Source organism: Triticum urartu, chromosome 6A, assembly GCF_056163025.1.
Source record: "Triticum urartu cultivar PI428250 chromosome 6A, HENAU_Tu73, whole genome shotgun sequence".
NCBI classification, from domain to species: Eukaryota; Viridiplantae; Streptophyta; class Magnoliopsida; order Poales; family Poaceae; genus Triticum; species Triticum urartu.
In genome coordinates this window covers 410,101,940-410,129,646 of record NC_141878.1, presented here as the reverse complement: position 1 = coordinate 410,129,646, position 27,707 = coordinate 410,101,940, and positions in this window count along the sequence as shown.

Below are 27,707 nucleotides of genomic sequence, written 5' to 3'. Positions count from 1 at the left end.
GTCGTCGACGGGCCTTCAGCAGACTGAAATGTAGACCGGGCCTTTTTGGGCCCAGTTATATCAGGGGCAGTTACCAGGCCAAAACATATCTTGGGCCTTAGTTGGCCCACTGATATCATGGGCCTTTAAGAGGCCGAAAGCTTAGTACAGACATCAACGGGCCGAATTATGCGACAGGCCTTTAACAGGCCCAAAGTCACGTTGGGCTTAACTGTTGCCACCTTTATCACAGGCCGTTAGTGGGCCCGATGTCATGTCCGACCATATATGGGCCATGGGCAGCACGGGCCGTTCCCAGGCCGAAAGTCACACCAGGCTGAAATGGGCCCATGTCTACATCGGGCCTCTAACAGGCCGAAAGTCACTGGGCTGTAATTGGGCCCAAATATTTGGCGAACAATTAATAGGCCAGATATGGCTTCGGGCCGTAAAGGGGCCCAAATATTCAGCGAACAATTAATGGGCCAGATCTGGCTTCGGGCCGTAAATGGGCCTTTATTAAGTAGGCCGTTATTGGGCTGGCCCACTAGTACCTAAGTAAGTACTATGGGCCTTTGACCGGGCCGGCCTTTTTAACCTATATGGGCCTTTGTTGGGCCGTGCCATGTGTCGACGTATCATAAGCGCTTTGGGTCCAATGAGTGGATGACATCTGTCACAACGGTGAGCCGACACGTGTTTCCTCCAGCCAATGATGATTTTACACGTGGAAAATCCCCATTGGTCGGGGCTGTTAATGGGTTATCGGATCCAAAACTGGCCCCGATAGCTTAACGGCATTCCGCTACGGTGGATGCCACGTGTCGGTCACCCTTGACGAAAGCACTTCTGTGACGCGCAATTTATCGTCATGGAATTGGACACTTCCGTGATGATAATTTTGGTAATGTCATAGAACACTTTTATGACAGCACAGGTATGACTATCTTGATTCTGTTATAAATTTGTCATGAATGTACATGCATGAAAAAAACGTGACCTACTGTGACACACACGTATCATCACGAAAGTGTAGTTTTTGTGTAGTGACACAGATCAGGCACTCTGACGGACGCACGCTGCTTGACCGCACGCGGCCACCCAGCGCTAGCTTGCTAGCACCAACGAGCAAGTATGCATGGCTTGCCGACCAGCCAGTGTGAGCACGCATGCATGCGGCTGCGCAACCAGCACGAGCACGTACGCACGGCTTGGCGACCGGCTAGCGCGAGCATGCGGCTCGGCGACCAGCGCGTTCTCACGGCCTGCGCGCAGCTCGACGGCTATGCGAGCACACATGGGACGGCTGTGGCGGCCCGCCCACACTTCTGCATGCGACAGCTACGACGGCGAGCTCGGATGCCGGCCCGCACGCGACTGCAACAGCGGCCAGCCCGCCCTCCCGTGCTCCCGCACGCGAGGACGTCCGGTCAACGCAACCAACACGAGCTCGCAGCCTGCGCGCGGCTCGATGGCTGCACGAGCACCCTCGCGGCCACCGTCTCACGCCTGCTCCGGCGCTGCCTCTGTCATCCTCGACCCGGCAGCCTCTAGGTGAGCGACATGGACGACACAAGTGCTCGCCGTGGGGCATGAAGACAAGGTATTCGTCGAAATGGGCAAGAGAATATAGGAGGAGGAGGAAAAAGAAGATAGATACTGATGTGTGGGGCCCATTTGTCATAATGGTAAACTTAACAGTCAAAATAAACGGTGTTGATTTTCCTGCCATGTCAGCCCTGACGGGTGGGCCCCACTTGTCATAAACATGTTTAAATCTTCTAAACTGGTCATTTTTCGAAAGTGATGGTTATTTGCCACGGATTAGTAAAAAATAGTAATTTTTGACACAAATTTGTAAAGTGATAGTTTCTAGACACGTTTTCATAAAATGTGGTAATTTTTTGTTAAATACTCGCATGCATGCATCTATTGCTAGGTTACCATATTAAAATGGAATTGATAATGGCCGAACGTCAGATTTCTGACGTCCCGCGTCCAACGACTGTTTCATCGTCGGATCTGAGCATAGATCTTAAAGTGGAAGTCCACGGTCACGTGCGACTGAAACCGTTCGGTAAAAAGTTTTCTCGTCCCGAATGAATCCCTCGACCGCACTTCTCTCTTCCCCTCCTTATCCATTCCTCTGCAACACATCGCACCCAACCAGAGGACGACTGCCGTAGATGTTCGCCGGCGAGAAGCATAACCCGGTGTGCTCCGGGTCCCGTGGGACGGCTTGAGCTGCCGACATGGGCGGAGGCCGAGGGCTGCAGCGGCCTTCACGGCCATGCCTCCATCCACGCGATCCTCGCCGTCGCTGAGCTAACCGTCGTCGCCGCCATCCGAGGCTTCCGTCGCTGAGCTGACCGTACTCGACGGCAATGGAGTCCGTCGTAGCCGAGCCGCGTCTCCTCCGCCAGGCACCTTCGCACCCGTCACGACGGCGCTGCCCTTTTCAGGCGATGGCGTCGTCCCTCACCTCGGCGCCGACCACGGTCGCACCTTCTCCGAGCACGACGTCCATGGGCGACGGGACCCTCTTCCTCGTCTTCTCCGGCTTATCGAACACCGGGGAACTCGGACGCTTCGTGTTCGCCCGGAGGCGACGGTGCCAAATGGGTGACGGGACCATCCTCATCATCTTGTCCGGCCGCTCAGGCGCCCAGGAACTTGCCTGCTGCACATGACCTATCAGTTGAAGGGCAGGTTCAGTTTTAATGTCACTAGCTCAGCACCAATGATGATTCACCTTGTTTAGCTCAATCCGTATGATGCATGTTTTGTATGATTCACTTTTTTTGTCATTCATGGATTGCAGAAACTTTTTTACTTTGATGTGATGCTAATTGACCAATTTTCCATGGCAGTTTTTCGAAATTATAGTTGATGGCAAGTCAAAATATGTTTTTGCCATGTAAACACAAAATATGTTGCCATGTCGCCTCAACTTTGGCAGCCATCCAAGATCTAAATTATTTCTTGCCATGGCAAGACCAAGACATCATAATATATTGCCATGGAAACACAAAGTATGTTGCCATGTCAAAATCATGTTTTCATTGCCATGGCATGAAAACATAATATGTTTTGCCATATTTCTGAAGCCGCCAGTACTATTTTTCTATGGCAATTTATAGATATTGTTTTCAATTAACCTTGGAAATTCTTTTGTAAAAATGCCATGGCAATTTTTATAAATTTGACATGGCAATTTTCTGAAATTTGTGTTAGCTAGAACATGCAGCCTGTTTGATTTTTGTGTTTTTTGTATTGTTTCAGCAATCACAATTTGGAAAACAACTTTGTTCTACAACATGGAAAGAGTGTATGTCAGTAGCTTTCCAATCAGCTCATCTTTTTTTTTGAGACAAAGCTCATCTTTTTTCTTGTGCTTGTATGCATGACAGGAGCTTCTTCAACCAAACAAGTTGGCTGTGCTCAATATACTTGCATGAATTCACATTCTTTTATGATACCATCTGTGCTTATTAAATAGTTTCACCATGGCAAAAAATAGAGTGAATATTGTCATGGCAAATCCAAAGTAAAATTTGCCATGTGCATAAAAGTATTTTTGCCATGGAAGAATATAGTAAATTTTGGCATGGCAAATTAAACTAAAACAAGCCATGTGAATAAAAGTATATTTTTGCCATGGAAGAAATAGAGTATATTTTTCCAGGGCAAATTAAACTAAAATTTGCCATGTGAACAAAAGTATTTTTTTGCCAGGGAAAAATAGAGTAAATTTTGCCATGGCAAATTTAACTAAAATCATGTGAATAAAAGTATTTCTTTGCTATTTTTGCCATGTGAATAAAAGTATTTCTTTGCTATTTTTGCCAAGTGAATAAAAGTATTATTTTGCCATGGAAAATGCAAAAATAGAGTAAAATTTGCCATGTGAATAAAAGTATTTTTGCGATGGCAGAAATAGAGTAATTGTTGCCATGGAAAATTAAACTTAAAGTTGTCATGTGAATAAAAGCATTTTTTGCCATGGAAAATTAAACTAAAGTTTCCCATGTGAACAAAAGTATTTTTGGCAAGGCAAAAATAAAATAATTTTTGCCATGGCAAATTAAACTAAAAGTTGCCATGTGAATAAAAATAATATTTTCCATGGCAAACATAGAGTAAATTTTGGCATGACAAATTAAACTAAAATTTGCCATGGCAATTTTTTCATTTTTGATTTGCCAGTCTGTGTGCAATTGCTAGCTTTTTAATAATCCCTGGGGTCTTTGTGGGTTTTTGTGTCCGTACGTTGGGCCTTTTGTTGGCCCATTTTCTTTAACCCGGATGTATCGACAAGGTTGCTCGTGAAGGGATTTAACAAAAAAAGCTTTCTCGCGAAGGAGGTGTTTGGGCTGGAGCGTTTCCGCACCGAACGACTCTGTTCGATAGATCGCCCTCTCAGGTGAAACGTTTTGTTCGGTCTGCCACCTGTCTAGACCGAACGTTGGGTCCTTCTCGAGGTCCTAAATTTATTATAGTTGTTCCCATCGGTCCCATCCATCCACAGCCGCCTCTCCTCTAGTCCTCTCCGCGACCGCTAGAGTTTGCTCTCCTCTAGTCCTCTCCGCAGCTGTTTACCTTCCGGCGTCGGGCTCGTCGTCGTCTGGTAAGTGCTTCTCCTCGTACTTTTTTTGTCTCTGCTGTTTCGCCCTCCCAATCGACTGTTTCAAGTAGATGATTTTTCATATAAAAAACTTTTTCATCCGAGTTAGTATGCAAAAGTTATGCCCATTTTTACAAATTTCAGAGAGATTTTGCAAATAAAGTCAAAATTCACATTTGCAAATTTTCCCAAAAACTAGACCACATATCACATGAGAAACTTATTTTCTTTTATTTTTTTGACATTTCCATTATTTTCTTTTATTTTTTAAAAAACTGAAAAGGCGATCCACTAGGGGGGGGGTAGAGTTTGAAAATGGTACCTTTAGTACCGGTTCGTGGCACGAACCGGGACTAAAGGTCTCAACCCCATTAGTCCCGGTTCGTGCCTCAAACCGGGACTAAAGGTCTAATCTTTAGTCCCGGTTTGAGGCACGAACCGGGACTAAAGGTCATCGCACCCTTTAGTCCCGGTTCATGTCTTAAACCGGGACTAAAGGGCCCGAGTGAACCGGGACTAATGCCTTAGCCGCACGAACCGGGACCAATGCTCACATCAGTCCCGGTTCTAGACTGAACCGGGACTAATGGGTTGAGCTGGCCTGGACCATAGCCCTGTTTTCTACTAGTGATCTCCATCATTTGGAGTGTCCACCATATATATGTCATATGATGAGGTGGCCTTCCAACGCCCTACAGGTGCTGGTTCTTGTTTGTCTCCTGCATCGTCGTCCATGCCATCGTTGTCTTCGGAGTCGAAGTCAAGCATGTCGGTTAAGTCGTCGACAGTGGCTACGAAGTGGGTGGTGGTGGGTTTTGAATTTCCTCATCGTCCGTATCCCAACCTTGCTGACCATAGTCCGTCCAGGGCTCTCCTGATAAAGAGAGAGACTTTAGAGAATTCAGGATGTCGCCGAAGGGCGAGTGCTGAAAGATGTCCGCGGCAGTGAACTCCATTATCGGCGCCCAATCGGATTCGATCGGCAGGGGCGTGGGGGGCTCGGAGTTCGGAGAGGAATCCGGCTCCTCGGAGTCACGGGCCATGCGGAGTGCGGGGCTAGAGTTCGGCTCGATCGCCTCTGAGATCGCAGCCCCTGAGGCAGCGTCCAACCGCTGATCCTCGATCGGCGTAGTAGGCTCCGAATCAATGGTCGGAACCGATGCGTGTGCGGCCTCCAAGGCGCTGTTCGGCGGCAGAGCTATATCATGCCCATCGAGACAGTGCAGCGCGCTTGGCTATGGCTCGAATCCGTCGAAGATCAAGTCCTCGCGGATGTCAGCCGTGTAGTTTAGGCTTCCAAACCTGACTGATGGCCAGGGGCGTAGCTTTCGATCTGCTCAAGGTGGCCAAGCGAATTGGCCCGCAGTGCGAAGCCGCCGAAGACAAAGATCTGTCCGGGGAGAAAAGTCTCACCCAGGACTGCATCGTTGTTGATGATCGAAGGAGCCATCGGGCCTAAAAGTGACGACATAGAGGAACTCTCAATGAAAGCACCAATGTCGGTGTCAAAACCGGCGGATCTCGGGTAGGGGGTCCCGAACTGTGCGTCTAGGCCGGATGGTAACAGGAGGCAAGGAACATGATGTTTTACCTAGGTTCGGGCCGTCTTGATGGAGGTAAAACCCTACGTCCTGCTTGATTAATATTGATGATATGGGTAGTAGAAGAGTAGATCTACCACGAGAGCAAGGAGGCTAAACCCTAGAAGCTAGCCTATGGTATGATTGTTGTATGATGAAGTTGTCCTACGGACCTAAACCCTCCGGTTTATATAGACACCGGAGAGGGTTAGGGTTACACAAAGTCGGTTATAATGGTAGGAGATCTTGAATATCCGCATCGCCAAGCTTGCCTTCCACGCCAAGGAAAGTCCCATCTAGACACAGGACGAAGTCTTCAATCTTGTATCTTCATAGTCCTGGAGTCCGGCTGAAGGTATAGTCCGGCTACCCGAACACCCCCTAATCCAGGACTCCCTCACTAGCCCCCTCCGGTGTCTATATAAACCAGAGGGTTTAAGTCCGTAGGACAACATACAATCATACCATAGGCTAGCTTCTAGGGTTTAGCCTCTCCGATCTCGTGGTAGATCAACTCTTGTAATACTCATATCATCAAGAATAAATCAAGCAGGACGTAGGGTTTTACCTCCATCAAGAGGGCCCGAACCTGGGTAAAACATCGTGTCCCCTGCCTCATGTTACCATCCACCTTAGACGCACAGTTCGGGACCCCCTACGTGAGATCCACCGGTTTTGACACCGACAGGTGGCAAAACAAACTCAACTCGGCCGAAATCGATGTAGGCAAATATTTTCAATAGGGGCAGGTTTGTAACTTCACTCAGACATGACACAACCGCCTTACCTGTTAGCCTCGTTCATACACCATGGGCGCCAACCATGGGCGCCAACCACCCTCTCCTCGCCCGAAATCGCTCTGGGCAAATATTGGCGAGATGCGAGATTACCTCGTATCCCCAACCGACGAGACGTCCAAATTTTAAATGGGGGCTAAGTTCGTAACTTTCCCATATTTCAGACAGGCGTGTCCCAAAAACATGGTTCCCCGTACCTCTCCCTCCATTTTCCCATTCATATACCGTCCGCGCTAGAACACCATCCCCACACCAGCCTCCGTCCGCCACCCCATCCATCGCCGCCGTCCTCCACCACGTCCATCGCCGCCGTCCTCCACCACATCCATCGCCATCGTCCTCCACCATGCTGGAGCGCCTACCAAGACCACGTCGTCCACTACTAGAGATGGACGTTTCTCATCCACGGCGACGGACCAAGAGCCTTGCATCACGTCCTCTCGCTTCATCGGCGCCGTCGTCCTCTTTGCCGGGGCCGCTCATACGACCTTCTCTTCCACCGCAACGGGACTTATCCCCTGATGCACCCGTCTACCGTCGCAGATCTGCTTCAACACCACCAACAGCCATCGCACCCCTGATGCCTACACGGCGCCGCAAGAGAGGTGGTACTTCATATCTCCTCAACTTTTTGATCTCAACCAGAAAATAGATCTTAACTTGGTTACTCTACTTTCTTTTCAGCTCTTAGAATTTTGTTCTTAGTTCGAAGCAAACAATGGCTGCTAAATATCATTTCTCCGGTTTCCCCCTTTTATGATCACTATACGATCAGAATACGTGCTTCGTGTCATAATAGCACTGCTCGACCCATCAAGCTAAACAAGCTTAGTTGTTCAAATACGAATCTGATATTATTAAAACAGATTCGTTTAATTGGTCAGCTAAATGTTCCTAAATTAGTTTCGAAAATGCATGTTCACCGCTCTGGTGTGTATCTCTACAGGGTGCCCATGGTGGGCCGGCCCACCCTGGGATTTTGGGTCGTCCCAGGCCCCGATTCCCCTCTGTTCTGCTGCACGCTTCCGATCTCTACTCGCCCCCAGCCGCCTGCCTCGCCGGCGACTTGCCGTCCCCGGATGGCATGACTCTAGGAGGAGACGCTGGACTAACAGGAGGTCAGGAGCCGCTCGCCCAACAGCGTCACCGCTGCCCGGGCGCGCCGCCATGCCTACCTTCCCAGTCCGTTCAGGGCTCAGACATGCAGCACCCACTAAGCCAACCCGATTTATCTTGAGATAAGTCCTCAACACTCAGCAGCCACTCCTCATCACCCAATTTACAATTGATTCATTACTCATTAGGCAGGACTGTCGTTAGGTTTGTTGTGTGCTCAGTGCTACCTACACTTAATGGTTCAGATGTATTTCGGTAATCTTTAGTACCTGTAAAGTTCACAGGATTTTCAAAATTCCGGCCCTAGGAACAAACACTATTCATTTTGGATTGTTGGTCGTAGTGACATTGACCCAGATTACTACTGCAAGCCAGGTTTGTTGACAATTTTACTTGTCTTTCTTACTCATTCGATATAATATCCAGTTTTTCACGTCGACTAGTTGCAAACAATAAGTGCTAGACAAACTTCTTGATTCAGATTTTGGACGGTCTCTTACTGCAGTTACAATTCTGCATACTTGTCCTAGTAAGATCACAAGTAAATGATTGATTCACTACATCTATGCTTGCCTTGTCATATTTTTTGTCAATATTCTTTTAGGGTGGAGCACCCTGTTTCTAAATACTGCAACCGTAGACATGAGTGAATAGTATTTCTCTATGTGATCTCTTCCATCATGTGTGGGCAACGAACACTGCATTGTGTAGAAAGAAAGTGTCATTTCCAGCTTATACATAGGCTTCAATATTTTACATGGAATACAATTTTCCTACTTGCTTTGTGTCGCACTACCAACACTCCACCCTTGAAGCTAAAAATTATGCCACTCATAATTCCTTAGTTTATTTGTTCAAATACGAATTTCATATGATTCTAATGTTCCTACTTCAGTTTTGAAATGTGTGTCTGCCTGTTATAGAGACATAACGGGTTTGTATTTCTGTGTGTGGTCTGGTCAGCACGGTTGGGGGTGAACTTTGCATATGCAGGGGTTTATAGGGAGACACTCTTTGAGTTGAATCCGCAATGCATTCCATAGATAATCTGACTACTTTTTATGTTTTCATGAATATCAGATTCTTAATAGCATCATAATGATTATGAGCTTGCGCGCATGAAAAGAATAAAGCAGAACAATGCCATGGCTGTCAAACTTGGCATTAAGGGACTGAAATCAAGTCTGGATGCAATGCAATGCAAACGCTCTCCACCTACAGATTCATGCTCAGAATATGATCCTAACAGTGATTCTGAGCTAGAGGGAGACCTAAGTCAATATAGCTCCCCAGTGGAGGAGTCAGAGGAAGATGCCCTATCTTATTCACCCATCAAGGTGCTTGCTCTAACTTTCCAAGGTTATATTTTTCGCACATATCTTGTAACTGATGCTTTGCATTGCTTCTACTTTGTTGAACTGCCATTAGCTTAGTTTACACATCGTGTATGTGAAGACGCTCTGCCTATCCATTTTCAGTATATATTCCATCTGTCATCATACCATATTTATCCATTCAAATGATGTTCTTGTGTATCAGACGTTCAAAAGGAAGAGGGTGATTGTTGATCGTGGAGGAGCACAAGCAAAGTATTTGGAAAAGGTAGTGGCACCTGATAAATCAAATAGCCCATTAGGTGTAGTTGCAATATCACCTGACACACAAAACACCCCAACTCTAGCAGACTCTAGCCATACTACATTGGTCATTTCTGATGCCCCAACTCAGCAGACCCCAACTGCAGCAAGCATTATGATTATGCCAGTTGACATAGCACCAGCTCTATGACGCAAAACCCCCATTCCAGCAAAGAGTACACCAAATCCAGTTGCCAAATCCCTTTTTGAACAAGAGAGATCCCCAATTGCAGCAAATAGGACCCCTGTTCCATTTCTTCCCAGTTTAGAAGACAAAGCTTATATTGTTGTGAGGAACTTTGTGCGCATCTTTCCTTCATGGAAAGATTATACTGCAGACACAGAACAATTTTGTTGGGAACGCAGTAATTTCAAAAAATTTCCTACGCACACGCAAGATCATGGTGATGCATAGCAACGAGAGGGGAGAGTGTTATCTACGTACCCACGTAGATCGCAACGGAAGCGTTGACGCAACGTAGAGGAAGTAGTCGTACGTCTTCCCGATCCGACCGATCCAAGCACCGTTACTCCGGCACCTCCGAGTTCTTAGCACACGTACAGCTCGATGACGCTCCTCGGGCTCCGATCCAGCAAAGCTTCGGGGATGAGTTCCGTCAGCACAACGGCGTGGTGACGATGATGATGTACTACCGACGCAGGGCTTCGCCTAAGCACTACAACGATATGATCGAGGTGGAATATGGTGGCAGGGGGCACCGCACACGGCTAAGGAACGATCACGTTGATCAATTGTGTGTCTAGAGGTGTCCCCTTGCCTCCGTATATAAAGGATCCAAGGGGGAGGGGTTTGGACGGCCCTATGGTAGCGCAGGAGGAGTCCTACTCCTACCGGGAGTAGGACTCCCCACCCTTTTCCTAGTCCAAGTAGGATTGGTGGAGAAGAGAGGGAAAGAGGGGGGCGCCGCCCCTCCCTCCTAGTCCAATTCGGACCAGGGGGAGAGGGGGCGCGCGGCCTGCCCTGGCAGCCCCTTCTACTTCTCCACTTTAGGCCCATAAGGCCCATTAACCCCCCGGGGGTTTCCGGTAACCTCCCCGGTGATCCGGTTTTATCCGAAACTTCTCCGGAACGTTTCCGGTGTCCGAATATAGTCATCCAATATATCAATCTTTACGTCTCGACCATTTCGAGACTCCTCGTCATGTCCGTGATCACATCCGGGACTCCGAACTAACTTCGGTACATCAAAATGTATAAACTCATAATAACTGTCATCATAACGTTAAGCGTGCGGACCCTACGGTTCGAGAAGAATGTAGACATGACTGAGACACGTCTCCGGTCAATAACCAATAGCGGGACCTGGATGCCCATATTGGCTCCTACATATTCTACGAAGATCTTTATCGGTCAGACCGCATAACAACATACGTTGTTCCCTTTGTCATCGGTATGTTACTTGCCCGAGATTCGATCGTCGGTATCCAATACCTAGTTCAATCTCGTTACCGGCAAGTCTCTTTACTCGTTCCGTAATACATCATCTTGCAACTAACTCATTAGTTGTAATGCTTGCAAGGCTTATGTGATATGCATTACCGAGAGGGCCCAGAGATACCTCTCCGACAATCGGAGTGACAAATCCTATTCTCGAAATACGCCAACCCAACATCTACCTTTGGAGACACCTGTAGAGCTCCTTTATAATCACCCAGTTACGTTGTGACGTTTGGTAGCACACAAAATGTTCCTCTGGCAAACGGGAGTTGCATAATCTCATAGTCATAGGAACATGTATAAGTCATGAAGAAAGCAATAGCAACATACTAAACGATCGGGTGCTAAGCTAATGGAATGGGTCATGTCAATCAGATCATTCAACTAATGATGTGACCTCGTTAATCAAATAACAACACTTTGTTCATGGACTCCTTCATCCAGACTCCTTCATTTGTTGCTTCTGAAGCAGCTATGTACTCTGCTTCACATGTAGATCCCGCTACGACGCTTTGTTTAGAACTGCACCAACTGACAGCTCCACCGTTTAATGTAAACACGTATCTGGTTTGCGATTTAGAATTGTCCGGATCAGTGTCAAAGCTTGCATCAACGTAACCGTTTACAATGAGCTCTTTGTCACCTCCATATACGAGAAACATATCCTTAGTCCTTTTCAGGTATTTCAGGATGTTCTTGACCGCTGTCCAATGATCCACTCCTGGATTACTTTGGTACCTCCCTGCTAAGCTTATAGCAAGGCACACATCAGGTCTGGTACACAGCATTGCATACATGATAGAGCCTATGGCTGAAGCATAGGGAACATCTTTCATTTTCTCTCTATCTTCTGCAGTGGTCGGGCATTGGGTCTGACTCAACTTCACACCTTGTAACACAGGCAAGAACCCTTTCTTTGCTTGATCCATTTTGAACTTTTTCAAAATCTTGTCAAGGTATGTGCTTTGTGAAAGTCCAATTAGGCGTCTTGATCTATCTCTATAGATCTTTATGCCTGGTATGTAAGCAGCTTCACCGAGGTCTTTCATTGAAAAACTTTCATTCAAGTATCCCTTTATGCTATCCAGAAATTCTATATCATTTCCAATCAGTAATATGTCATCCACATATAATATCAGAAATGCTACAGAGCTCCCACTCACTTTCTTGTAAATATAGGCTTCTCCGAAAGTCTGTATAAAACCAAATGCTTTGATCACACTATCAAAGCGTTTATTCCAACTCCGAGAGGCTTGCACCAGTCCATAAATGGATCGCTGGAGCTTGCACACTTTGTTAGCTCCCTTTGGATCGACAAAACCTTCCGGTTGCATCATATACAACTCTTCTTCCAGAAATCCATTCAGGAATGCAGTTTTGACATCCATCTGCCAAATTTCATAATCATAAAATGCGGCAATTGCTAACATGATTTGGACAGACTTAAGCATTGCTACGGGTGAGAAGGTCTCATCGTAGTCAACCCCTTGAACTTGTTGAAAACCTTTTGTGACAAGTCGAGCTTTGTAGACAGTAATATTACTGTCTGCGTCAGTCTTCTTCTTTGAAGATCCATTTATTCTCGATTGCTTGCCGATCATCGGGCAAGTCAACCAAAGTCCATACTTTGCTCTCATACATGGATCCCATCTCAGATTTCATGGCTTCAAGCCATTTTGCGGAATCTGGGCTCACCATTGCTTCTTCATAGTTCGTAGGTTCATCATGATCTAGTAGCATGACTTCCAGAACTGGATTACCGTACCACTCTGGCGCGGATCTCACTCTGGTTGATCTACGAGGTTCAGTAGTATCTTGTCCTGAAGTTTCATGATCATTATCATCAACTTCCTCACTTGTTGGTGTAGGTGTTGCAGAAACAGTTTTCTGTGATGTACTACTTTCCAATAAGGGAGCAGGTACAGTTACCTCGTCAAGTTCTACTTTCCTCCCACTCACTTCTTTCGAGAGAAACTCCTTCTCCAGAAAGTTTCCGAATTTAGCAACAAAAGTCTTGCCTTCGGATCTGTGATAGAAGGTGTATCCAATAGTTTCCTTTGGATATCCTATGAAGACACATTTCTCCGATTTGGGTTCGAGCTTATCAGGTTGAAGCTTTTTCACATAAGCATCGCAGCCCCAAACTTTCAGAAACGACAACTTTGGTTTCTTGCCAAACCACAGTTCATAAGGCGTCGTCTCAACGGATTTTGATGGTGCCCTATTTAACGTGAATGCGGCCGTCTCTAGAGCGTATCCCCAAAACGATAGCGGTAAATCAGTAAGAGACATCATAGATCGCACCATATCTAGTAAAGTACGATTATGACGTTCGGACACACCAATACGCTGTGGTGTTCCGGGTGGCGTGAGTTGCGAAACTATTCCACAATTTTTCAAATGTACACCAAACTCGTAACTCAAATATTCTCCTCCACGATCAGATCGTAGGAACTTTATTTTCTTGTTACGATGATTTTCAACTTCACTCTGAAATTCTTTGAACTTTTCAAATGTTTCAGACTTATGTTTCATTAAGTAGATATACCCATATCTGCTTAAATCATCTATGAAGGTGAGAAAATAACGATATCCGCCATGAGCCTCAACATTCATCGGACCACATACATCTGTATGTATGATTTCCAATAAATCTGTTGCTCTCTCCATAGTACCGGAGAACGGTGTTTTAGTCATCTTGCCCATGAGGCACGGTTCGCAAGTACCAAGTGATTCATAATCAAGTGGTTCCAAAAGTACATCAGTATGGAGTTTCTTCATGCGCTTTACACTGATATGACCTAAACGGCAGTGCCACAAATAAGTTGCACTATCATTATCAACTCTGCATCTTTTGGCTTCTACATTATGAATATGTGTATCACTACTATTGAGATTCAATAAGAATAGACCACTCTTCAAGGGTGCATGACCATAAAAGATATTACTCATATAAATAGAACAACCATTATTCTCTGATTTAAATGAATAACCGTCTCGCATTAAACAAGATCCAGATATAATGTTCATGCTCAATGCTGGCACCAAATAACAATTATTTAGGTCTAATACTAATCCAGAAGGTAGATGTAGAGGTAGCATGCCGACCGCGATCACATCGACTTTGGAACCGTTTCCCACGCGCATCGTCACCTCGTCCTTAGCCAATCTTCGCTTAATCCGTAGTCCCTATTTTGAGTTGCAAATATTAGCAACAGAACCAGTATCAAATACCCAGGTGCTACTGCGAGCATTAGTAAGGTACACATCAATAACATGTATATCACATATACCTTTGTTCACCTTGCCATCCTTCTTATCCGCCAAATACTTGGGGCAGTTCCGCTTCCAGTGACCAGTCTGCTTGCAGTAGAAGCACTCAGTTTCAGGCTTAGGTCCAGACTTGGGTTTCTTCTCTTGGGCAGCAATTTGCTTGCCGTTCTTTTTGAAGTTCCCCTTCTTCTTCCCTTTGCCTTTTTTCTTGAAACTAGTGGTTTTGTTAACCATCAACACTTGATGCTCCTTTTTGATTTCTACCTCCGTAGCTTTCAGCATCGCGAAGAGCTCGGGAATAGTCTTGTTCATCCCTTGCATATCATCACAAAGCTCTTATAGCTTGGTGGCAGTGATTGGAGAATTCTGTCAATGACGCAATCATCTGGAAGATTAACTCCCAATTGAATCAAGTGATTATTATACCCAGACATTTTGAGTATATGCTCACTGACAGAACTGTTCTCCTCCATCTTGCAGCTATAGAACTTATTGGAGACTTCATATCTCTCAATCCGGGCATTTGCTTGAAATATTAACTTCAACTCCTGGAACATCTCATATGCTCCATGACGTTCAAAACTTCGTTGAAGTCCCAATTCTAAGCCGTAAAGCATGGCACACTGAACTATTGAGTAGTCATCAGCTTTGCTCTGCCAGACGTTCATAACATCTGGTGTTGCTCCAGCAGCAGGCCTGGCACCTAGCGGTGCTTCCAGGACGTAATTCTTCTGTGTAGCAATGAGGATAATCCTCAAGTTACGGACCCAGTCCGTGTAATTGCTACCATCATCTTTCAACTTTGCTTTCTCAAGGAACGCATTAAAATTCAACGGAACAACAGCACGAGCCATCTATCTACAATCAAACATAAACAAGCAAGATACTATCAGGTACTAAGTTCATGATAAATTTAAGTTCAATTAATCAAATTACTTAAGAACTCCCACTTAGATAGACATCCCTCTAATCTTCTAAGTGATCACGTGATCCAAATCAACTAAACCATGTCCGATCATCACGTGAGATGGAGCAGTTTCATTGGTGAACATCACTATGTTGATCATATCTACTATATGATTCACGCTCGACCTTTCGGTCTCCGTGTTCCGAGGCCATATCTGTATATGCTTGGCTCGTCAAGTATAACCTGAGTATTCCGCGTGTGCAACTGTTTTGCACCCGTTGTATTTGAACGTAGAGCCTATCACACCCGATCATCACGTGGTGTCTCAGCACGAAGAACTTTCGCAATGGTGCATACTCAGGGAGAACACTTCTTGATAATTTAGTGAGAGATCATCTTATAATGCTACCATCAATCAAAGCAAGATAAGATGCATAAAGGATAAACATCACATGCAATCATTATAAGTGATATGATATGGCCATCATCATCTTGTGCTTGTGATCTCCATCTCCGAAGCACCGCCGTGATCACCATCGTCACCGGCGCGACACCTTGATCTCCATCGTAGCATCGTTGTCGTCTCGCCAATCTTATGCTTCCACGACTATCGCTACCGCTTAGTGATAAAGTAAAGCATTACATCGCGATTGCATTGCATACAATAAAGCGACAACCATATGGCTCCTGCCAGTTGCCGATAACTCGGTTACAAAACATGATCATCTCATACAATAAAATTTAGCATCATGTCTTGACCATATCACATCACAACATGCCCTACAAAAACAAGTTAGACGTCCTCTACTTTGTTGTTGCAAGTTTTACGTGGCTGCTACGGGCTTAAGCAAGAACCAATCTCACCTACGCATCAAAACCACAACGATAGTTTGTCAATTTGACTCTGTTTTAACCTTTGCAAGGACCGGGCGTAGCCACACTCGGTTCAACTAAAGTTGGAGAAATAGTCACCCGCAAGTCACCTTTGTGCAAAGCAAGTCGGGGAAACCGGTCTCGCGTAAGCGTACGCGTAATGTCGATCCGGGCCGCTTCATCCAACAATACCGCCAAACCAAAGTATGACATGCTGGTAGGCAGTATGACTTATATCGCCCACAACTCACTTGTGTTCTACTCGTGCATATAACATCAAACCATAAAACCTAGGCTCGGATGCCACTGTAGGGAACGCAGTAATTTCAAAAAATTTCCTACGCACACGCAAGATCATGGTGATGCATAGCAATGAGAGGGGAGTGTGTTATCTACGTACCCTCGTAGATCACAATGGAAGCATTGACGCAACGTAGAGGAAGTAGTCGTACGTCTTCCCGATCCGACCGATCCAAGCACCGTTACTCCGGCACCTCCGAGTTCTTAGCACACGTACAGCTCGATGACGCTCCCCGGGCTCCGATCCAGCAAAGCTTCGGGGATGAGTTCCGTCAGCACAACAACGTGGTGACGATGATGATGTACTACCGACGCAGGGCTTCACCTAAGCACTACAACGATATGATCGAGGTGGAATATGGTGGCAGGGGGCACCGCACACAGCTAAGGAACGATCACGTTGATCAATTGTGTGTCTAGAGGTGCCCCCTTGCCTCCGTATATAAAGGATCCAAGGGGGAGGGGTTCGGCCGGCCCTATGGTGGCGCAGGAGGAGTCCTACTCCTACCGGGAGTAGGACTCCCCCCCCCTTTTCCTAGTCCAAGTAGGATTGGTGGAGAAGAGAGGGAAAGAGGGGGGCGCCGCCCCTCCCTCCTAGTCCAATTCGGACCAGGGGGAGAGGGGGCGCGCGGCCTGCCCTGGCAGCCCCTTCTACTTCTCCACTTTAGGCCCATAAGGCCCATTAACCCCCCGGGGGTTTCTGGTAACCTCCCTGGTGATCCGGTTTTATCCGAAACTTCTCCGGAACGTTTCCGGTGTCCGAATATAGTCATCCAATATATCAATCTTTACGTCTCGACCATTTCGAGACTCCTCGTCACGTCCGTGATCACATCCGGGACTCCGAACTAACTTCGGTACATCAAAATGTATAAACTCATAATAACTATCATCGTAACATTAAGCGTGCGGACCCTACGGTTCGAGAACAATGTAGACATGACCGAGACACGTCTCCGGTCAATAACCAATAGCGGTACCTGGATGCCCATATTGGCTCCTACATATTCTACGAAGATCTTTATCGGTCAGACCGCATAACAACATACGTTGTTCCCTTTGTCATCGGTATGTTACTTGCCCGAGATTCGATCGTCGGTATCCAATACCTAGTTCAATCTCGTTACCGGCAAGTCTCTTTACTCGTTCCGTAATACATCATCTTGCAACTAATTCATTAGTTGTAATGCTTGCAAGGCTTATGTGATGTGCATTACCGAGAGGGCCCAGAGATACCTCTCCGACAATCGGAGTGACAAATCCTATTCTCGAAATACGCCAACCCAACATCTACCTTTGGAGACACCTGTAGAGCTCCTTTATAATCACCCAGTTACGTTGTGACGTTTGGTAGCACACAAAGTGTTCCTCCGGCAAACGGGAGTTGCATAATCTCATAGTCATAGGAACATGTATAAGTCATGAAGAAAGCAATAGCAACATACTACACGATCGGGTGCTAAGCTAATGGAATGGGTCATGTCAATCAGATCATTCAACTAATGATGTGACCTCGTTAATCAAATAACAACACTTTGTTCATGGTTAGGAAACATAACCATCTTTGATTAACGAGCTAGTCAAGTAGAGGCATACTAGTGACACTCTGTTTTTCTATGTATTAACACATGTATTATATTTCCGGTTAATACAATTCTAGCATGAATAATAAACATTTATCATGATATAAGGAAATAAATAATAACTTTATTATTGCCTCTAGGGCATATTTCCTTCAAATTTCCAGTCTTCCTCCGCAACTTACGCGTAAGTAATGTACTAATGTTATTGATGGTCACTGCTGCATATGTTTCTGCTGACAGAAGACACAAGATTTCATTCTTTTAAATAGGCGAGGACCAAACTGGATTGTGAAGACAAGCAAGGGTTGGTTGCGCTTTTCAAGCACTCGTTGATGAAGTATCGTTCTTACCTGAGGCAAGCGCACTTCGATGGCAAGCCTCTAAACAAAATTTCTGTAAAGTCTCTGGTGCTACATTTATCCGACGGTGACTGGAATAATCTTGTTACACATTGGTCTCGGCTGCAGCGTAAGGTACTATATGATATCACATCACAATTTGAACTATATTTCTGCATTTGCCTTAACGTATCACTTGTACGAAAACTATTAGCAGAAGAACATTCATTCTCAAGGGACCACAGAATCTCCCAACTATACTGCACAGTGCATTGCTCTTGTGAGTACCTCTTGCCCTGTATGACCATACTTACTTTCATAGCTGTTTGATTATGTAGCATCACTGCACATGTTAGCCTTGTTATCGTCCATTTGGTGGACATTATAAGATCTGTATGGACTCTTACATAAATTTAGAATCAACCCAATGCTTTTGAAGAGGTTTAGCTCTGCAGTCCTCTTGTAAGGACTGAACGTCGTCTATCACTGTACTTACATTAATAGCTGAAGGAAATATGCCCTAGAGGCAATAATAAAGTTATTATTTATTTCCTTATAATCATGATAAATGTTTATTATTCATGCTAGAATTGTATTAACCGGAAACATAATACATGTGTGAATACATAGACAAACAGAGTGTCACTAGTATGCCTCTACTTGACTAGCTCGTTAATCAAAGATGGTTATGTTTCCTAACCATAAACAATGAGTTGTTATTTGATTAACGAGGTCACATCATTAGTTGAATGATCTGATTGACATGACCCATTCCATTAGCTTAGCACCCGATCGTTTAGTATGTTGCTATTGCTTTCTTCATGACTTATACATGTTCCTATGACTATGAGATTATGCAACTCCCGTTTGCCGGAGGAACACTTTGTGTGCTACCAAACGTCACAACGTAACTGGGTGATTATAAAGGAGCTCTACAGGTGTCTCCAAAGGTAGATGTTGGGTTGGCGTATTTCGAGAATAGGATTTGTCACTCCGATTGTCGGAGAGGTATCTCTGGGCCCTCTCGGTAATGCACATCACATAAGCCTTGCAAGCATTACAACTAATGAATTAGTTGCAAGATGATGTATTACGGAACGAGTAAAGAGACTTGCCGGTAACGAGATTGAACTAGGTATTGGATACCGACGATCGAATCTCGGGCAAGTAACATACCGATGACAAAGGGAACAACGTATGTTGTTATGCGGTCTGACCGATAAAGATCTTCGTAGAATATGTAGGAGCCAATATGGGCATCCAAGTCCCGCTATTGGTTATTGACCGGAGACGTGTCTCGGTCATGTCTACATTGTTCTTGAACCCGTAGGGTCCGCACGCTTAAGGTTACGATGACAGTTATATTATGAGTTTATGCATTTTGCTGTACCGAAGGTTGTTCGGAGTCCCGGATGTGATCATGGACATGACGAGGAGTCTCGAAATGGTCGAGACGTAAAGATTGATATATTGGAAGCCTATGTTTGGACATCAGAAGTGTTCCGGGTGAAATCGGGATTTTACCGGGTTACCGGGAGGTTACCGGAACCCCCCGGGAGCCATATGGGCCTTATTGGGCCTTAGTGGAAAGGTGAAAGGGCTGCCCATAAGGGCTGTGCGCCTCCCCCCTTCCCCTAGTCCTATTAGGACTAGGAGAGGTGGCCGGCCACCCCTCTCCCTCTTTCCCCCTTGGGAATCCTAGTTGGAATAGGATTGGGGGGGGGAGTCCTACTCCCGGAAGGAGTAGGACTCCTCCTGCGCCCTCCTCCTGGCCGGCGCCCCCTCCCCCCTTGGCTCCTTTATATACTGAGGCAGAGGCACCCCAGAAACACACAAGTTGATCCACGTGATCTATTCCTTAGCCGTGTGCGGTGCCCCCTGCCACCATATACCTCGATAATACTGTAGCGGAGTTTAGGCGAAGCCCTGCTGCTGTAGTTCATCAAGATCGTCACCACGCCGTCGTGCTGACGAAACTCTTCCCCGACACTTTGCTGGATCAGAGTCCGGGGATCGTCATCGAGCTGAACGTGTGCTCGAACTCGGAGGTGCCGTAGATTCGGTGCTTGATCGGTTGGATCGTGAAGACGTACGACTACTTCCTCTACGTCGTGTCAGCGCTTCCGCAGTCGGTCTGCGTTGGGTACGTAGACAACACTCTCCCCCTTGTTGCTATGCATCAAATGATCTTGCGTGTGCGTAGGAAATTTTTTGAAATTACTACGAAACCCAACAGTGGCATCCGAGCCTAGGTTATTTATGTTGATGTTATATGCACGAGTAGAACACAAGTGAGTTGTGGACGATACAAGTCATACTGCCTACCAGCATGTCATACTTTGGTTCGGCGGCATTGTTGGACGAGACGACCCGGACCAACATTACGCGTACGCTTACGCGAGACCGGTTCCCTCGACGTGCTTTGCACATAGATGGCTTGCGGGCGACTGTCTCTCCAACTTTAGTTGAACCAAGTATGGCTACGCCCGGTCCTTGTGAAGGTTAAAACGGAGTCTATTTGACAAACTATCATTGTGGTTTTGATGCGTAGGTGAGATTGGTTCTTACTTAAGCCCGTAGCAGCCACGTAAAACATGCAACAACAAAGTAGAGGACGTCTAACTTGTTTTTGCAGGGCATGTTGTGATGTGATATGGTCAAGGCATGATGCTGAATTTTATTGTATGAGATGATCATGTTTTGTAACCGAGTTATCGGCAACTGGCAGGAGCCATATGGTTGTCGTTTTATTGTATGCAATGCAATCGCGATGTAATGCTTTACTTTATTACTAAACGGTAGTGATAGTCGTGGAAGCATAAGATTGGCGAGACGACAACGATGCTACGATGGAGATCAAGGTGTCGCGCCGGTGACGATGGTGATCATGACGGTGCTTCAGAGATGGAGATCACAAGCACAAGATGATGATGGCCATATCATATCACTTAAATTGATTGCATGTGATGTTTATCTTTTTTTTATGCATCTTATCTTGCTTTGATTGACGGTAGCATTATAAGATGATCTCTCACTAAATTATCAAGAAGTGTTCTCCCTGAGTATGCACCGTTGCCAAAGTTCGTCGTGCCCAGACACCACGTGATGATCGGGTGTGATAAGCTCTACGTCCATCTACAACGGGTGCAAGCCAGTTTTGCACACGCAGAATACTCAGGTTAAACTTGACGAGCCTAGCATATGCAGATATGGCCTCGGAACACGGAGACCGAAAGGTCGAGCGTGAATCATATAGTAGATATGATCAACATAATGATGTTCACCGATGAAACTACTCCATCTCACGTGATGATCGGACATGGTTTAGTTGATTTGGATCACGTGATCACTTAGAGGATTAGAGGGATGTCTATCTAAGTGGGAGTTCTTAAGTAATATGATTAATTGAACTTAAAATTTATCATGAACTTAGTACCTGATAGTATCTTGCTTGTTTATGTTGATTGTAGATAGATGGCTCGTGCTGTTGTTCCGTTGAATTTTAATGCGTTCCTTGAGAAAGCAAAGTTGAAAGATGATGGTAGCAATTACACAGACTGGGTCCGTAACTTGAGGATTATCCTCATTGCTGCACAGAAGAATTACGTCCTGGATGCACCGCTGGGTGCCAGGCCTGCTGCTGGAGCAACACCAGATGTTATGAACGTCTGGCAGAGCAAAGCTGATGACTACTCGATAGTTCAGTGTGCCATGCTTTACGGCTTAGAATCGGGACTTCAACGATGTTTTGAACGTCATGGAGCATATGAGATGTTCCAGGAGTTGAAGTTAATATTTCAAGCAAATACCCGGATTGAGAGATATGAAGTCTCCAATAAGTTCTATAGCTGCAAGATGGAGGAGAACAGTTCTGTCAGTGAGCATATACTCAAAATGTCTGGGTATAATAATCACTTGATTCGATTGGGAGTTAATCTTCCGGATGATTGCGTCATTGACAGAATTCTCCAATCACTGCCACCAAGCTACAAGAGCTTCGTGATGAACTATAATATGCAAGGGATGAACAAGACTATTCCCGAGCTCTTCGCAATGCTGAAAGCTGCGGAGGTAGAAATCAAGAAGGAGCATCAAGTGTTGATGGTTAACAAGACCACTAGTTTCAAGAAAAAGGGCAAAGGGAAGAAGAAGGGGAACTTCAAGAAGAACGGCAAGCAAGTTGCTGCTCAAGAGAAGAAACCCAAGTCTGGACCTAAGCCTGAAACTGAGTGCTTCTACTGCAAGCAGACTGGTCACTGGAAGCGGAACTGCCCCAAGTATTTGGCGGATAAGAAGGATGGCAAGGTGAACAAAGGTATATGTGATATACATGTTATTGATGTGTACCTTACTAGAGCTCGTAGTAGCACCTGGGTATTTGATACTGGTTCTGTTGCTAATATTTGCAACTCGAAACAGGGACTACGGAATAAGCGGGCACTGGCAAAGGACGAGGTGACGATGCGCGTGGGAAACGGTTCCAAAGTTGATGTGATCGCGGTCGGCACGCTACCTCTACATCTACCTTCGGGATTAATATTAGACCTAAATAATTGTTATTTGGTGCCAGCGTTGAGCATGAACATTATATCTGGATCTTGTTTAATGCGAGACGGTTATTCATTTAAATCAGAGAATAATGGTTGTTCTATTTATATGAGTAATATCTTTTATGGTTATGCACCCTTGAAGAGTGGTCTATTTTTATTGAATCTCGATAGTAGTAATACACATATTCATAATGTTGAAGCCAAAAGATGCAGAGTTGATAATGAAAGTGCAACTTATTTCTGGCACTGTCGTTTAGGTCATATCGGTGTAAAGCGCATGAAGAAACTCCATACTGATGGACTTTTGGAACCACATGATTATGAATCACTCGGTACTTGCGAACCGTGCCTCATGGGCAAGATGACTAAAACACCGTTCTCCGGTACTATGGAGAGAGCAACAGATTTGTAGGAAATCATACATACCGATGTATGTGGTCCGATGAATATTGAGGCTCGTGGCAGATATCGTTATTTTCTCACCTTCACAGATGATTTAAGCAGATATGGATATATCTACTTAATGAAACATAAGTCTAAAACATTTGAAAAGTTCAAAGAATTTCAGAGTGAAGTTGAAAATCATCGTAACAAGAAAATAAAGTTTCTACGATCTGATCGTGGAGGAGAATATTTGAGTTACGAGTTTGGTGTACATTTGAAAAACTGTGGAATAGTTTCGCAACTCACGCCACCCGGAACACCACAGCGTAATGGTGTGTCCGAACGTCGTAATCGTACTTTACTAGATATGGTGCGATCTATGATGTCTCTTACTGATTTACCGCTATCGTTTTGGGGTTATGCTCTAGAGACGGCTGCATTCACATTAAATAGGGCACCATCAAAATCCGTTGAGACGACGCCTTATGAACTGTGGTTTGGCAAGAAACCAAAGTTGTCGTTTCTTAAAGTTTGGGGCTGCGATGCTTATGTGAAAAAGCTTCAACCTGATAAGCTCGAACCCAAATCGGAGAAATGTGTCTTCATAGGATACCCAAAGGAAACTGTTGGGTACACCTTCTATCACAGATCCGAAGGCAAGACATTCGTTGCTAAGAATGGATCCTTTCTAGAGAAGGAGTTTCTCTCGAAAGAAGTGAGTGGGAGGAAAGTAGAACTTGACGAGGTAACTGTACCTACTCCCTTGTTGGAAATTAGTACATCACAGAAAACTGTTTCTGCGACACCTACACCAATAAGTGAGGAAGTTAATGATAATGATCATGAAACTTCAGAACAAGATACTACTGAACCTCGTAGATCAACCAGAGTAAGATCCACACCAGAGTGGTACGGTAATCCAGTTCTGGAAGTCATGCTACTAGATCATGATGAACCTACGAACTATGAAGAAGCGATGGTGAGCCCAGATTCCGCAAAGTGGCTTGAAGCCATGAAATCTGAGATGGGATCCATGTATGAGAACAAAGTATGGACTTTGGTTGACTTGCCCGATGATCGGCAAGCAATTGAGAATAAATGGATCTTCAAGAAGAAGACTGACGCTGATGGTAATGTTACTGTCTACAAAGCTCGACTTGTCGCGAAAGGTTTTCGACAAGTTCAAGGGGTTGACTATGATGAGACTTTCTTACCCGTAGCGATGCTTAAGTCTGTCCGAATCATGTTAGCGATTGCCGCATTTTATGATTATGAAATTTGCCAGATGGATGTCAAAACTGCATTCCTGAATGGATTTCTGGAAGAAGAGTTGTATATGATGCAACCGGAAGGTTTTGTCGATCCAAAGGGAGCTAACAAAGTGTGCAAGCTCCAGCGATCCATTTATGGACTGGTGCAAGCCTCTCGGAGTTGGAATAAACGCTTTGATAGTGTGATCAAAGCATTTGGTTTTATACAGACTTTCGGAGAAGCCTGTATTTACAAGAAAGTGAGTGGGAGCTCTGTAGCATTTCTAATATTATATGTGGATGACATATTGCTGATTGGAAATGATATAGAATTTCTGGATAGCATAAAGGGATACTTGAATAAAAGTTTTTCAATGAAAGACCTTGGTGAAGCTGCTTACATATTAGGCATTAAGATCTATAGAGATAGATCAAGACGCTTAATTGGACTTTCACAAAGCACATACCTTGACAAGATTTTGAAGAAATTCAAAATGGATCAAGAAAAGAAAGGATTCTTGCCTGTGTTACAAGGTGTGATGTTGAGTAAGACTCAATGCCCGACCACTGCAGAAGATAGAGAGAATATGAAAGATGTTCCCTATGCATCAGCCATAGGCTCTATCATGTATGCAATGCTGTGTACCAGACCTGATGTGTGCCTTGCTATAAGTTTAGCAGGGAGGTACCAAAGTAATCCAAGAGTGGATCATTGGACAGCGGTCAAGAACATCCTGAAATACCTGAAAAGGACTAAGGATATGTTTCTCGTATATGGAGGTGACAAAGAGCTCACCGTAAAAGGTTACGTTGATGCAAGCTTTGACACTGATCCAGACGATTCTAAATCGCAAACTGGATACGTGTTTACATTAAACGGTGGAGCTGTCAGTTGGTGCAGTTCTAAACAAAGCGTCGTAGCGGGATCTACATGTGAAGCGGAGTACATAGCTGCTTCGGAAGCAGCGAACTAAGGAGTCTGGATGAAGGAGTTCATATCCGATCTAGGTGTCATACCTAGTGCATCGGGTCCAATGAAAATCTTTTGTGACAATACTGGTGCAATTGTCTTGGCAAAGGAATCCAGATTTCACAAAAGGACCAAACACATCAAGAGACGCTTCAATTCCATCCGGGATCTAGTCCAGGTGGGAGACATAGAGATTTGCAAGATACATACGGATCTGAATGTTGCAGACACGTTGACTAAGCCTCTTCCACGAGCAAAACATGATCAGCACCAAGGCTCCATGGGTGTTAGAATCATTACAGTGTAATCTAGATTATTGACTCTAGTGCAAGTGGGAGACTGAAGGAAATATGCCCTAGAGGCAATAATAAAGTTATTATTTATTTCCTTATAATCATGATAAATGTTTATTATTCATGCTAGAATTGTATTAACCGGAAACATAATACATGTGTGAATACATAGACAAACAGAGTGTCACTAGTATGCCTCTACTTGACTAGCTCGTTAATCAAAGATGGTTATGTTTCCTAACCATAAACAATGAGTTGTTATTTGATTAACGAGGTCACATCATTAGTTGAATGATCTGATTGACATGACCCATTCCATTAGCTTAGCACCCGATCGTTTAGTATGTTGCTATTGCTTTCTTCATGACTTATACATGTTCCTATGACTATGAGATTATGCAACTCCCGTTTGCCGGAGGAACACTTTGGGTGCTACCAAACGTCACAACGTAATTGGGTGATTATAAAGGAGCATTACAGGTGTCTCCAAAGGTAGATGTTGGGTTGGTGTATTTCGAGAATAGGATTTGTCACTCCGATTGTCGGAGAGGTATCTCTGGGCCCTCTCGGTAATACACATCACATAAGCCTTGCAAGCATTACAACTAATATGTTAGTTGTGAGATGATGTATTACGGAACGAGTAAAGAGACTTGCCGGTAATGAGATTGAACTAGGTATTGGATACCGACGATCGAATCTCGGACAAGTAACATACCGATGACAAAGGGAACAACGTATGTTGTTATGCGGTCTGACCGATAAAGATCTTCGTAGAATATGTAGGAGCCAATATGGGCATCCAGGTCCCGCTATTGGTTATTGACCGGAGACGTGTCTCGGTCATGTCTACATTGTTCTCGAACCCGTAGGGTCCGCATGCTTAAGGTTACGATGACAGTTATATTATGAGTTTATGCATTTTGATGTACCGAAGGTTGTTCGGAGTCCCGGATGTGATCACGGACATGACGAGGAGTCTCGAAATGGTCGAGATGTAAAGATTGATATATTGGAAGCCTATGTTTGGACATCAGAAGTGTTCTGGGTGAAATCGGGATTTTACCGGGTTACCGGGAGGTTACCGGAATCCCCCGGGAGCCATATGGGCCTTATTGGGCCTTAGTGGAAAGGTGAAAGGGCTGCCCATAAGGGCTGCGCGCCTCCCCCCTTCCCCTAGTCCTATTAGGACTAGGAGAGGTGGCCGGCCACCCCTCTCCCTCTTCCCCCCTTGGGAATCCTAGTTGGAATAGGATTGGGGGGGAATCCTACTCCCGGAAGGAGTAGGACTCCTCCTGCGCCCTCCTCCTGGCCGGCGCCCCCTCCCCCCTTGGCTCCTTTATATACTGAGGCAGAGGCACCCCAGAAACACACAAGTTGATCCACGTGATCTATTCCTTAGCCGTGTGCGGTGCCCCCTGCCACCATATACCTCGATAATACTGTAGCGGAGTTTAGGCGAAGCCCTGCTGCTGTAGTTCATCAAGATCGTCACCACGCCGTCGTGCTGACGAAACTCTTCCCCGACACTTTGCTAGATCGGAGTCCGGGGATTGTCATCGAGCTGAACGTGTGCTCGAACTCGGAGGTGCCGTAGATTCGGTGCTTGATCGGTTGGATCGTGAAGACGTACAACTACTTCCTCTACGTCGTGTCAGCGCTTCCGCAGTCGGTCTGCGTTGGGTACGTAGACAACACTCTCCCCCTCGTTGCTATGCATCACATGATCTTGCGTGTGCGTAGGAAAATTTTTGAAATTACTACGAAACCCAACAATAGCTACTCCCTCCGTCC